The sequence below is a fragment of the Podarcis erhardii genome (assembly GCF_964252035.2).
Source record: "Podarcis erhardii genome assembly, chromosome: 2".
Classification (NCBI taxonomy): Eukaryota; Metazoa; Chordata; class Lepidosauria; order Squamata; family Lacertidae; genus Podarcis; species Podarcis erhardii.
The window spans coordinates 25,348,022-25,361,520 of NC_138498.1; the positions used below are offsets into that span (position 1 = coordinate 25,348,022).

The window sequence follows — 13,499 nt, forward strand, 5'->3', positions numbered from 1 at the left end:
GTGAGGCTTGGGGCGGCAGCCTGTTGCCCGAAGCACAGGGAGCCCTCCGGAGGGCTCCCCGTGCTTCGGGCGAGTGTCTGCAAGGCTTGCGCGCCCGGCAGGAGCTCCCGCCGGGCGCGCGAGGCTTGGGGCGGCAGCCTGTTGCCCGAAGCACAGGGAGCCCTCCGGAGGGCTCCCCGTGCTTCGGGCGAGTGTCTGCAAGCCTTGCGCGCCCGGCAGGAGCTCCCGCCGGGCGCGCAAGGCTTGGGGCGGCAGCCTGTTGCCCGAAGCACAGGGAGCCCTCCGGAGGGCTCCCCGTGCTTCGGGCGAGTGTCTGCAAGGCTTGCGCGCCCGGCAGGAGCTCCCGCCGGGCGCGCAAGGCTTGGGGCGGCAGCCTGTTGCCCGAAGCACAGGGAGCCCTCCGGAGGGCTCCCCGTGCTTCGGGCGAGTGTCTGCAAGCCTTGCGCGCCCGGCAGGAGCTCCCGCCGGGCGCGCAAGGCTTGGGGCGGCAGCCTGTTGCCCGAAGCACAGGGAGCCCTCCGGAGGGCTCCCCGTGCTTCGGGCGAGTGTCTGCAAGGCTTGCGCGCCCGGCAGGAGCTCCCGCCGGGCGCGCGAGGCTTGGGGCGGCAGCCTGTTGCCCGAAGCACAGGGAGCCCTCCGGAGGGCTCCCCGTGCTTCGGGCGAGTGTCTGCAAGCCTTGCGCGCCCGGCAGGAGCTCCCGCCGGGCGCGCAAGGCTTGGGGCGGCAGCCTGTTGCCCGAAGCACAGGGAGCCCTCCGGAGGGCTCCCCGTGCTTCGGGCGAGTGTCTGCAAGGCTTGCGCGCCCGGCAGGAGCTCCCGCCGGGCGCGCAAGGCTTGGGGCGGCAGCCTGTTGCCCGAAGCACAGGGAGCCCTCCGGAGGGCTCCCCGTGCTTCGGGCGAGTGTCTGCAAGGCTTGCGCGCCCGGCAGGAGCTCCCGCCGGGCGCGCAAGGCTTGGGGCGGCAGCCTGTTGCCCGAAGCACAGGGAGCCCTCCGGAGGGCTCCCCGTGCTTCGGGCGAGTGTCTGCAAGGCTTGCGCGCCCGGCAGGAGCTCCCGCCGGGCGCGCAAGGCTTGGGGCGGCAGCCTGTTGCCCGAAGCACAGGGAGCCCTCCGGAGGGCTCCCCGTGCTTCGGGCGAGTGTCTGCAAGGCTTGCGCGCCCGGCAGGAGCTCCCGCCGGGCGCGCAAGGCTTGGGGCGGCAGCCTGTTGCCCGAAGCACAGGGAGCCCTCCGGAGGGCTCCCCGTGCTTCGGGCGAGTGTCTGCAAGCCTTGCGCGCCTGGCAGGAGCTCCCGCCGGGCGCGCAAGGCTTGGGGCGGCAGCCTGTTGCCCGAAGCACAGGGAGCCCTCCGGAGGGCTCCCCGTGCTTCGGGCGAGTGTCTGCAAGCCTTGCGCGCCCGGCAGGAGCTCCCGCCGGGCGCGCAAGGCTTGGGGCGGCGGCACGGGGCGGCCGGCCGAAGCGAGCGGCGATGGGATTTGGGAGGGAGCTCGCTCGCCGCCCCGCGTGTGCTCGCCGCCGCCGCCGCCCCGCCTCTCGCCGCCGGACTCGCCCGCCTCCCTCCCACGGCACACCAGGCAACGTCTTGCGGCACACTAGTGTGCCGCGGAACACCGGTTGGGAAACACTGGTCTAAACCACTGAGCCTCTTGGGCTTGCCGATCGGAAGGTCGTGGTTCAAATCCCTGTGATGGGGTGAGCTCCCGTTGCTCGGTCCCTGCTCCTGCCCACCTAGCAGTTTGAAAGCACGTCAAGCGCAAGTAAATAAATAGGTACCGCTCCGGCAGGAAGGTAAATGGCGTTTCCATGCGCTGCTCTGGTGTCGGTGTTCCATTGCATCAGAAGCGGCTTAGTCATGCTTGCCACCTGACCCAGAAAAACTGTCTGCAGACAAACGCGGGCTCCCTTGGCCCGTAAAGCGAGATGTGTGTCACAACCCCAGAGTTGTCTGCAACTGGACTTAACTGTCAGGGGTCCCTTACCTTTACCTTCTAAGTATGCTGTTGATTTACTTGAGTTGCTTTAAAAGGTAAAGGTAAAGGGACCCCTGACCATTAGGTCCAGTCGTGACCGACTCTGGGGTTGTGGCGCTCATCTCGCTTTATTGGTTGAGGGAGCCGGTGTACAGCTTCTGGGTCATGTAGCCAGCATGACTAAGCCGCTTCTGGCAAACCAGAGCAGCGCACGGAAGTGCCATTTACCTTCCCGCCAGAGAGGTACCTATTTATCTACTTGCACTTTGACGTGCTTTTGAACTGCTAGGCTGTCAGGAGCAGGGACCAAGCAACGGGAGCTCACCCCGTCATGGGCTTATTTATTAATAGAAGTGGTTCATAATTTTCTGTAATCAAAATCATATCTAGTAAATCCCGTTATTTGTTTATTTATGGTCATGTAGATTCTTCAACTTACCCCATCTTAAATGACGGCAATCATGTAACAATACTTTCAAGTAAAACCCAAATATATATATTTATATAACCAAATGACTTGGGTTCAGGCTGCCTAAATGATTGCCTCCTTCCATATAATCTTTCCCATATCCTAAAATGTGATGGAGAGGCCTTTAGAAACACCTTATGCCTTTGGCCCTAGGCAATACAAGTCTGACCTGTCCTGAAAAATTTCAGTGCTGGAAAGGTTGCTACTAGCTGTACTGGATGAGGCACCTATGTGTTTACATATTAGACCTATGTAAGGAGATGGCAGCATCAGCTGGTCAATGACAGTTGAAATTCAAGTTGCCTTTGCATTCCAGTCATATTCAATTCATACTATACACCCTGTGTCCAAACAGGGTCCTATAAATAGGAACACAGGAAGCTTATAAGACTTTCTAAGAAATAATAATAATAATAATAATAATAATAATAATTTATTTATACCCGTCCCTCTGGCTGGGTTTCCCCAGCCACACTGGGCAGCTCTCAACAGAATGTTAAAAACACGATAAAACATTAAACATTAAAAACTAAACAGGTCTGCCTTCAGATGTCTTCTAAAAGTCAAAATAGTTGTTTATTGCCTTGACATCTGCTGGGAGGGCGTACCACAGGGCAGGCGCTACTACCGAGAAGGCCCTCTGCCTGGTTCCCTGCAACCTCAGTTCTCACAGTGAGGGAACCGCCAGAAGGCCCTCAGTGCTGGACCTCAGTGTCTGGGCTGAATGATGGGGGTGGAGATACTCCTTCAGGTATACTGGTGTCATTGGTCTATTTGGTTTAGTTTTGGTTATACTGATTGACAGTGGCTCTTCAGAGTTTCAAACATGTCCAGCCCTACCTAGAGATGCTGGGAATAAAACCTGGGATGTGGATATGTTGTTAAATGGAGGAGCTTTGTGACCCATGGAGTAGAGATACAGACTTAGCATCTTACAGTGGGCAAGAGCAAAGAGAACTAAACATGGAGCACCTTTGGAAAAGTACTGCCTGTCATGGTGGTTGGCTGTGAAATCTTCCAAATGCAACTACTGATTGGGTTTCGTTTACAACACCTCATCCTAAAAGATTCAAAGCTGTAAGCCGATTGCAGCACCTACCTTCAGCCCATGACAGAAAATGGTTGCCCAATCCTGTGCTAGGCCTTTGGTCTCCCAAGTTTAATTTTAAAACTATATTTATTTTTGAGGGAGAGAGGGAGGGATGGATAAATACTGTTCCTCTTTCCTTCCTTCCATCCTGTATTTCTTCTGTTTCTCACAGGATCTATTGATTTTGAAAACGAGGTATTTAGCCCAAGTGTCATTGAGCCTATTTCTTACCAGACCTTTTTTGGGGGGAGATGGCTAGATTCAGTTCAAAATCTCTGTGGCAGTAAGCAAGGTGACATGACGGCTAATCAATAGCCCTCAGTGTCTTATGGAAATATCTGGAAATCTTTCCTTCTTACTCGTATGAATTTGCGACTCTGAACCAACTGCCGCTTCCTGGAATGCTAAAGCAGACCACTTACCGGAACCTTCCAGAATCTTTCGTTCAAGCTTCTGTGATGCAGCCTGCTATCAAACTGCTCATATGTTTTTCTGTATACATTATATATTCTACTACAGTGGCTGAAAAATGTTGCGTTCTTTCATTCCCACACTGGTATTGTGAAGTTCCCATGAGTGCGTTCCCAACTTTCTCAGTGTCACACACAGTGAAGCCGGGATAGGAATGCACCTCACTTTTTAAGCATTGTGGGTGGGTGGGTGGGTGGGTGGGTGAGGGGAAGTCCCCACAGTATCTCAGCAGATTGAACATATTAAATAAGATGAAGCACAGGATGTCCTTATTTATAATAAGTTAAAGAAAATGTTTAAGACTTCATCCCCCCCCCCAACCAGAGGCATTCTTATAGGATCATAGAATCATAGAATCATAGAGTTGGAAAAGACCACAAGGGCCATCGAGTCCAACCCCCTGCCAAGCAGGAAACACCATCAGAGCACTCCTGACATATGGTTGTCAAGCCTCTGCTTAAAGACCTCCAAAGAAGGAGACTCCACCACACTCCTTGGCAGCAAATTCCACTGTCGAACAGCTCTTACTGTCAGGAAGTTCTTCCTAATGCTTAGGTGGAATCTTCTTTCTTGTAGTTTGGATCCATTGCTCCATGTCCGCTTCTCTGGAGCAGCAGAAAACAACCTTTCTCCCTCCTCTATGTGACATCCTTTTATATATTTGAACATGGCTATCATATCACCCCTTAACCTTCTCTTCTCCAGGCTAAACATGCCCAGACTTCGCCTGTTCTCCAGGAATTCTCAAAGATGACTGCCAGTGGTTCTGAGATCACATCTGCCAGTTCTTTTAATACTCTTGGATGCAGTTCATCTGGCCCTGGAGACTTGAATACATCTAAACTAGCCAAGTATTCTTGTACTATCTCCTTAGTTATTCTGGGCTGTGTTTCCTCTGCTGAATCATTTGCTCCAAATTCTTCAGGACAGGCATTGTTTTCTTTATCGGAGAAGACTGAGGCAAAGAAGGCATTGAGGAGTTCAGCCCTTTCTGTGTCCCCTGTTTGCATTTCACCATCTTCTCCTCTGAGTGACCCCACTGTTTCTTTGTTCTTCCTCTTCTTATTAGGACTCATGACACCAGAAATCCAAAAGAAACACAGACCACTACTCATGTATGCCGCAACTGCAGCAAGAATTTTAATAGCAAGAAAATGTAAAGCAAAACCGTCCCCTCAAAGATCAGGGACGGTTTGCTGCAATGATGCGTAAGGCGATTGCAGCGTGTGACCTGCTGGCCAGTGAGTTTGCACCTCATTCCTTCCGCATTGGTGCTGCCACCACTGCGGCGCACTGGGGCCTGTCTGTTGACAGGATCAAGGATGTGGGCCGCTAGAAGTCTGATGCTTATGTATGGAAGCGGCCCTGAAGTGCGGTTATTAATATTATTTTGTTCATTCCTAGGTCTGTCTGCCTTACACATCTGGATAGTCGGGTACAGCATTGTCCACTGGGCCAGCAGAAGGGCAATGGAGTCTGGATTCGGACGCAGGCTTGGACTTCCCAACCACGTGCATGTCTCCTGGGTGTCCAGACGAGGAATGTGTTGGGAGGAGTTTCTCATGACGGTGTGGGCGAAGGTGTCTGCGGAAGGCACGCCTGCGGCGATGGTGGTGCAGCTGGGCAAGAATGATTTGCCAGAAGCTCCCGGCTTGAGCTTGCGGACCTGCATGCAGGAGGACTTGGAAGAGTTGAAGGCAGCTCTTTCTGGACTCAAAAATTTTTGGTCGCAGCTTTTGCAGCGACGTGTGTGGCGAGGTAGCCAACGCCCAGCTGCCACCGAGAGTGCCAGGAGGCGCATCGAGAGCACAGTGGCCAAGAAGGTTCTGGCCTTGGGTGGGATGGTGGTGATCTGTCACCAGGGCATTACCTTCCGTGGTGCATCCCTTTACAGGTTTGATGGGGTTCATCTGTCTGTGATTGGGAATGATTTGTGGCTGACAGCAGTGTCAGCAGGGTTAAGGGGTTGATTACAGGAACGAGTGGTTCACGGCGAGTGTGGGTGTTTGTGTGGCGGATAGGCACTGGTTCAGGTGATAGGGATGGGAGAACAGTCTCGCCATCCCTACGTGAAGGGTATTCCGTTAAAGGAATCCAGGGACTCAACTTGGTTTAGTCAACCCCCGAGAGGGGGTTGTGCCCGTGCCTGAGTCCAGGGGAGCTCTGGGGAGTGAACAGAGTCTGTTCCCAGGCTTTTCACCTACCTCAGGTGTTCACCCTTGGCTGACCTATGATAGAGCTCTGGGTCAGCGCTACCTGCAAGGGTGCAGGGAGCTAGTCGAACCAGAGCCTATCCAACCACTCACTTTTCTGTAATCAATAAAGTTGTGGCCTAAATTCTGCCAAAAACCAAAACTAAAATTTGAGTCAATTGTGTGTTTATTTAGGGGGGGAGGTATCTGGGTCTGAACACGCAAAACTAATGAAATGTATAAACTTGAAAAGTATAAATAATTTTTTTTAAAAAAGTTTCTATGTCCTCCTCCTCCTCCTCCTCCCATGTTGTTGTTGTAATCCATTTCAAATGTTAACTTTATCAGGGGAACCATAACTCTAGGCAAAAGACTAAGAGTAGCCCTGATGGATCACGTCCAGCATCCTGTACTCATAGAGGCCAACTAGATGCATACAGGAATCCCGCAAAGGGAACCTGAACACAGTAGAGGATCTTAAACCCAGAATCTGGTATTCAGAGGCATTTTGCCCATGACAGAGGACTTTCAGTGTGAAATTGTTGAAAGTGTTTGAAAGCAGCTCTTTCTGGAGCTAGTAAAAAGGGCAAGACTTCTAAAATATATATTCCCTCAAGGACAGGATAAAAGGATGATTGTTGAGCATGGGGCTTTGTTTGTGCCTAAAGTTCAGCTTTCTGATTTTGAGTGATATGGAAAAAAACATCCCATAGGGGACTAACCTTTGAGGCCCCTCTGTTGTAGTCTAGCAATTTTGAAAGCTACATAAGTGAGCCAGTGAAGGCCAATTCTCTCTCTCTCTCTCTCTCTCTCTCTCTATCATCTATCTATCTATCTATCTATCTATCTATCTATCTATCTATCTATCTCCTCCCTGCCTGCTTGCCTGCCTGCCTCACTATTCTACGTGTTAGGGTTCCCATAGGTAAAAACAAAAACGCCAGCTCTTACACTCTGTGTACAATACACCTTTATGGTTCTATTTCTTGCTGCTGTAATAAGACTTCGCTGGTGTCTGCTGAAGATGGCACTTGCTATTTCTTCATTTCCATGGTGTTGTTTATCATGAGGTTTCTGGTGCCGTTTCCCACAACAGTAGCGGAACTGTCACATTCTGTCACTACCTGACAAATGGTAAATAGCCAGGACTGAAAAGAAGACCTGCCTGAAAAGGTTCAACATAAAAGCTAGTGTCAAATACGCTTCACACTGCTGCTTGTCCCCCCAGGGCTGGTCCACAATGAATATGACATCAATGGATCTATTGACACTTGGTGAATCACTGAAACAAAGTGACTCCGCTGAAAGCGGTATGTCTGAGGGTTCCTTATCTCTCTGATACAATCAAACACAGGCTGGTGGCAGCTATTGGAGAATCATCCTTGCGAACATATTTAATTGCTGAATGGCCTTAGACTGAGTGCTTTACTCCAATGCAAATGCAATGGGGAGCTTAAAAGTAGTGGAAAGAAAGAAAGGAAGAATTAAGGAAAGCACATACAAAAAATTAACCCTTTGATGAGTGTTGAATGCAATTTATATTAATTGATTTGGGGCATGGGTAGGCAAACTAAGGCCTGGGGGCCGGATCCGTCCCAATCGCCTTCTAAATCTGGCCCGCAGACGGTCCAGGAATCAGCGTGTTTTTATATGAGTAGAATGTGTGCTTTTATTTAAAATGCATCTCTGAGTTATTTGTGGAGCATAGGAATTCATTCACCCCCCCATATAGTATGGCCCCCCAGAAGGTCTGAGGGACAGTGGGTGGACTGACCCCCTGCTGAAAAAATTTGCTGACCCCTGGTTTTTGGAGAGAGGGAAATGTTGGAGAAATTTTGGGCTAAGCAATATCTAAGTTATAGATCATAGGTATAGTACATTCAGTTGTGAGCCACCCTGGTTATCTATGGATGAAGGGCAGTATAACAAACAAACAAGCAAACACCATTAGAACCAAAATTTTAAAACTGAGATAGCCACCTATAGGGAGAGCTACTCTTGTACCAAGCACTTTTTGTGTTTCCTTCTGTTTCCTTCTTGCTCTTTCCTCTCTTTGCAACACTTTCCTGACCATCCTTTCCCCCTTTCCATTCCATATCTTATATACCCCATCTTTCAAAAACAACTAACCCTTAAGCCAGGGGATGCCATGAACTGGCAGGACAACAGGAAGGAGGGAGAAGAAGAAGAGGATCTCAATGAGCGCTGTAGCTGGCACGGGCACACATCGGGGCAAGCTGGGGATGGAGAAGTTGGTGTAGGAGGTACTCTCAGGGTGACAGAGGATGGCGAAGGAATGGGGGTCAGTCTACAGGCACCAGAACAGCAGGACCGAGCACTAGAGGGGTGTCTCCATGAACATAGCAGGCTCTGACGCTAGGGAGCAGTGGGAGGGACGCTCTAAGACAGTGTTTCCCAAACTTGAGTTTTTGGACTACAGTCCTCATCATCCCTGACCACTGGTCCTGCTAGCTAAGGACAATGGGAGTTGTAGTCCAAAAAAACAGCCGGAGACCCAAGTTTGGCCATGCCTGCTCTAGGAGGATAAGGCAGGCGAGTGCCCACAGCCCAGCTCCCTGGGTGGCCAGGTGAGGCTTGCTAGGTCTGGGAAGAGATGTGTGATTCTTCAGTTGGAGTTGACTCAGAACAGGTGAGGCTCACATGCCTCGTCAAGCCCAGATGCCGCAATCAGCTGGCAAAGTACAGAAGGACAGCAGAGCTGTGTTTGCTCTACTTCCCATGTTGGTTGGACCATAGCTTGGATGTTCCAGGGAGCTCTTTGGGACTAGTGTGGGACTAACCTCCAAGTTCACGGACCCCTGGATCAGCTGCAGAGGCAGGAACTTGGCCTGACTGAACTTTGGTCTTTCTATCTGTTGGCCTGCCAGATTGCTGGATTTATGTGCTAGCATCTGCCTTGGGATCGTGCACTCCAGTGGGACTTGATTGCCAGGTAACCTGTGAGTCCAAACAGGCTGGGGGTGGGTGGGGGGAAGCCAGTGGTCTACCTGATGCTGTTGGACTCCCATCATTCCAGATGATTGGCCATGGCGGCAAGGGCTGATGGGAGTTGGAGTCCAACAACCTCTGGAGGGTTGCAGGTTCCCTATTCCTTCCTAGTACAAAATAGATTTGGATGTGCTCAGTGGTCATTCCCATCTAACTGCAATGTGCTGAGTCGTTGGGGGTGTGGGTGAGAATTGCTACCTGGGGAAGAAGGTAGTTGGCAGAAGACTTCCACATATGTAAACCATTTCACGTTTTTTTCTATAATTAAGCGGTGTCATGCCCTCCAACATTTCTTTGATGAAAATAGGGACGTCCTATTCAATCCTACTACTACTAATATTTATACCCCACCCATCTGACTGAGTTGCCTGAGCCATTCTGGGAGGCTTTCAACATATATGAAAACATAATAAAACATGTAAAAAACCTCCCTATACAGAGCTGCCTTCAGATGTCTTCTAAAGGTTGCATAGTTACTTATCTCCTGGGGTTGAGGGTGGCAGACACTCCAATATTTATCTGATGAAAATAGGGATGTCCTAAGGAAAAGTGGGACATTCCAGGATCAGATCAGAAACTGGGACGGCTTCTGTAAATCCCGGACTTTCCCTGGAAAACAGGGACACTTGGAGGGTCTGTCGTGTATACATTTTATGAAATAAATGAATAAATAAGGAAATAAAATAGGGACAATGTTCCATGGAAGTGGGAGGGAAGTTTGGAGTGGGGACACAGGATTTCCCCCTTGGAATTCTTGCAAATTATGAAGAGGTAAAAAGGTTGCTCCCCCCCCCCCGAGCGAAGACGAGATAGTGGGTGTGGGAACCTCTCTGTGACAAGGTTTTTAAACCTGTGTTTTCCAAATCACTTCAATGGCCCCATAAGACTCAAAGGGAATTATAATCTGTTCTGTTGTCCTTGGCCATGGTTACAAGGACCAGCCCTAGAGGAGGCCTCCTTCCACAAGGTTTACGCTGTAAGCCAGTGGTTTTCAGCCAGTGTGCCATGGCACCCTGCCTTGAATGATGGTCAGCAGTGCCGTGGGCAACACTGGCTTCTGTCCCTCTTTCCTTCCTTCCCTCCTCTAATGTCCTCTCGTGTCTCTGGCTCCCAAAGGCTTGCACAGCTGTTGCAGCAGCCCTGGCTACAAGCTCCCCAGGCGAGTGGTGGCTCTCAGGCTGGCCAGAGGCTGCTGGTTGCCAGGAGCTGAGGTGGCCTCAGAGTAAGCAAGCAAGTGAGGGAGGGAGCCCAGCTAGCCAGTGCACCAGCCCTTGCTGTTGGGAATGGACAGACAAGAGGAAGGTGTCCTGCTGGCCTTTCTTGTGCTTTCTGTGTACAAGGCTTGCCTGGGAACTGAGTGCCTGGCGCTGAAGGGAAGCCTTTCTGCCATACAGGCCTGCCATTGCCCAGTGTTGCCTCCAAGGTGAGCAAGGTGCTGGCCTCACATTCACCTTTGGCCAGTCTGCTTAGGGCCACTATGGCTGGGGGCATCCTCTTCCCAGGCCCCTGTAGGGCAGTGTGAGGAAGCACCTCACTTTACGGTGGGGAGGGGGTGGCTCAGAAAACAGGGGCAAAGATGGAGGTTGCCTGGGGGACTTGAAAGGAGAGGAGGCTGAGGGAACCCTCCACAAAGGAGGGTGTTCGAAAAAGGGTGAGGGGCTGCTGGCTCTGCAGGCAAGGGGTGACATAACTGGGCTCCTGAGCCCCACAGGGGTGCTGCAGAAAGAATATAGTTGGTCAAGGGAGCCATGGAGTCAAAAAGGTTGAAAACCTCCAGCATTTGGTAAAACATACTGTTTACATGAGGGACGCGGGCGGTGCTGTGGGTTAAACCACAGAGCCTAGGATTTGCTGATCAGAAGGTCGGCGGTTTGAATCCCTGCAACGGGGTGAGCTCCCGTTGCTTGGTTCCTGCTCCTGCCAACCTAGCAGTTCGAAAACACGTCAAAGTGCAAGTAGATAAATAGGTACTGCTCCAGCGGGAAGGTAAACGGCGTTTCCGTGCGCTGCTGTGGTTTGTCAGAAGTGGCTTAGTCATGCTGGCCACTTGACCCAGAAGCTGTACGCCGGCTCCCTTGGCCAATAAAGCAACCCCAGAGTTGGCCACGACTGGACCTAATGGTCTCTTTACCTTTACCTTACTGTTTACATGTAGGCTCCATTAAAAAACAAACAACCCTCCTCCAAAAATTGAGAACTCCCAGCCCTGGGGGTGCATGGACTATTGGGGAGTTTGAAATTAAAACGTGTTTCCGATTGCTCCTATTATAAAGCCTGTAGTTGGTATATTCAATATACCGTATGTGTGATTTAATGACTTTACTAATGGAAAGCATGTGTTGGGGCTGGTAAATGAGCTTTTGTTTGGCACTCGAGGTGCTTTCCATGGGTGTGAAAACTGAGCCGCCAAAGGCAGTGGATGTTCCAGCAAGAGAAGGGGAGGTTCATTCGTTGGTGGGGAGTATTATATTAAGGAAGATTGATCAGCTGTGCTGGAATAATAGCAGCTGCTTTGGCAAAGCAAAAGGGTGACACATTGAGGTTTGCGTCAAAGGGTAGCTGTGGAAGGGGCTTCATAACAAAACAAAACAAAAAGGATGGTGAAACGATACTAACGGCAGAGGGTTATATATTCTCATCATTCAGTGACAAGGGCAGCTTGGCCTTGGTGGCTGAAAAGAACCAAAACTGCTTCAGTGAAGGTGCTCAGTAGCCTCAATGCTAAGTCATACTTTTCTTAACCGATGGGGAAATTCACTGGGCATCCCATAGTCCCATCAGTGTTTCCTGGCTCCGGATCACCCAGTCCTCCCAGATCCGCAAAAATAAGACCTTAAACTGCCCAACAAGCACGACAGGGCATAAAACTCAAACCACAATATGAATTCAGCTTCACAAGGAGATGAGGAAGATGTTAAAAGGGCTTCTGGATTTGATATCCGGATAAAATGGCAGGAAGGGTTTTGGTTTTTTAAAACAGAAACAAAAATAAAAGGATATTTCTAACATTGCATTTCCTGCTTTTTGCCACAAGAACAAATCTACCCAAATGTCAGATTTGAAGTGCTTTGCCCTTGTGATGTTGATTTGGTTCAGATTTCAATGGCAACGCGAGCACCACTGTATCCTTCCAGACAGTCTGGGATGCAATCAGATCACCTAGGATTTGTTTACTTCTGCCAACAAGAGATAAATAAATGCAAACTATTTTGCTTGTTTGTATCAGGCTTCTTGGAAAATGACTGCGTGGTACCTTAAAGATTATAAATATATGTATTTGCCTACATGTTTATTAGGGACAAGGATGCCTCCATTACCCACTCAGGCTGCAGTCCTCTGTGTACCTTTGCATGTAATTCCTTCTTGAAACCAGTGGGACTTAGGCCTGAAGGCTAGCAACAACTCTTATCTAAATAGATCACTTGATTTCAACCACTCCTATCACAAATCTGAAGAATGAACACTAGCGAGTGTGTCTTATTTATGTACAGTGCTTGCCACTAGGATTGTGTGTTGCGCTTTAATTATTCTGAGCTGGTTTGGGAGAGGAAAATGGTTTTTGCCTGGGAAATGGTATATAATATAATGAAGAAATGTATAAATAAACCCCAGTGCATACAATGCCAGTGTGGTGTAGTGGTTAAGAGCGGTAGTCTCGTAATCTGGGGAACCGGGTTCGTGTCTCCGCTCCTCCACATGCAGCTGCTGGGTGACCTTGGGCCAGTCACACTTCTTTGAAGTCTCTTAGCCCCACTCACCTCACAGAGTGTTTGTTGTGGGGGAGGAGGGGAAAGGAGAATGTTAGCCGCTTTGAGACTCCTTAAAAGGGAGTGAAAGGCAGGATATCAAATCCAAACTCTTCTTCTTCTTCTCTTCTACTTGGGGCTCAGCCACACTTCCACTATTCCCCTGCCAAATAATAATAATAATAATAATAATAATAATAATAATAATAATAATAATAATTTAATATTTGTAACCCGCTTATCTGGCTGGGCGGCTTCCAACAAAGATTAAACATACATTAAAATGTCACACATTAAAAACTTCCCTGAACAGATGCCTTCAGATGTCTTCTAAACGTCAGGTAGTTGTTTATCTCTTTGACATCTGATGGGAGGGCGTTCCACAGGGCGGGCGCCACTACCGAAAAGGCCCTCTGCCTGGTTCCCTGTAGCTTTGCTTCTCGCAGTGAGGGAACTGCCAGAAGGCCCTCAGCACTGGACCTCAGTGTCTGGGCAGAACGATGGGGGTGGAGACACTCCTTCATATATAGTGTGGGTCCAACGCATGTCCTATAGG

At 50.0% G+C, this 13,499-nt stretch overlaps 2 protein-coding genes across 8 annotated transcripts in view; one reads left to right on the plus strand and one right to left on the minus strand.

The window, feature by feature from the left end:
- The window catches only part of LOC309335022 (uncharacterized protein), a 36,049-nt gene extending 32,106 nt beyond the window's left edge, over positions 1-3,943 (minus strand). Inside the window, exon 1 of one of the 5 annotated variants that reach the window (XM_081849910.1) lies at positions 3,885-3,943. The gene's annotated coding sequence lies outside the window, so the exon portion shown is untranslated. Of the gene's footprint in view, positions 1-2,405; positions 2,667-3,534; positions 3,708-3,756 lie in introns of those variants that run through there. The other 4 variants (XM_081849908.1, XM_081849909.1, XM_081849911.1 and 1 more) reach the window with 4 other exon arrangements.
- Positions 3,944-8,867: 4,924 nt separating this feature from the next.
- LOC309334860 (ABC-type organic anion transporter ABCA8-like) overlaps positions 8,868-13,499 on the plus strand; it is a 107,669-nt gene continuing 103,037 nt past the window's right edge. For all 3 annotated transcript variants that reach the window (XM_081849504.1, XM_081849503.1, XM_081849505.1), the window contains exon 1: positions 8,868-9,141. The gene's annotated coding sequence lies outside the window, so the exon portion shown is untranslated. The remainder of the gene's footprint in view (positions 9,142-13,499) is intronic.